Here is a 605-nt window from a genome sequence, read left to right as displayed (position 1 = left end):
TTTAAAAAAGATAATTGGGCTAAGAAGACAGCCCATATTTTGGTGCTTCCTGCAAGGTCAACAAGGACCCAGAACACAAGGGAACTTTTTCTACAGGATTCTGTAACTTTGGTGAGTCCCCCAACAGGGAGATTGTTGGAAAAGAGTCAACCAATGTACAGTGTGCTAAAACGGAGAGTTAACAGAGGGGGAGGGGCATCTCTCATACTTTCATGGGAAGCCAAATGGTCAAGCAAGGGCTGACCCATTCTGGTAGCTGAGACTGACAGAGGAGCTGAGAGGCTCTGTACATGGTTCCAGAGTAAGGTCTGAGGAGCCTTATCTAACCTTGATGGATAGCAAGAAGTTAATTTTGATCAACACAGGTTTCACTTTGACTCACTCTTGAACACACAGCAGAAGAGAGTATAATCAAAGAGATATGAAAGTAATAGTAACAACTTCAACATAAAAAGGGGGCTCCAATCACTGACCCATGCTGACAGTTTCCAGCTACACCTTTAGACAGGTCTAGGAGCCAAATGGTCACAATTGCTATTCCAATCCTTTAAGATGAGTGTCTGGATTGGGTTCTTTCTCTAATCTGTCTTTCCATTCTGATGCTC

This window comes from Heterocephalus glaber, unplaced genomic scaffold, assembly GCF_053883595.1.
Source record: "Heterocephalus glaber isolate CG9 unplaced genomic scaffold, H.glaber_assembly_v1.0 deba00000738, whole genome shotgun sequence".
Lineage (NCBI taxonomy): Eukaryota > Metazoa > Chordata > Mammalia > Rodentia > Bathyergidae > Heterocephalus > Heterocephalus glaber.
The sequence above is the reverse complement of the archived record's forward strand: the minus strand, read 5'-3'. Positions refer to the sequence as shown.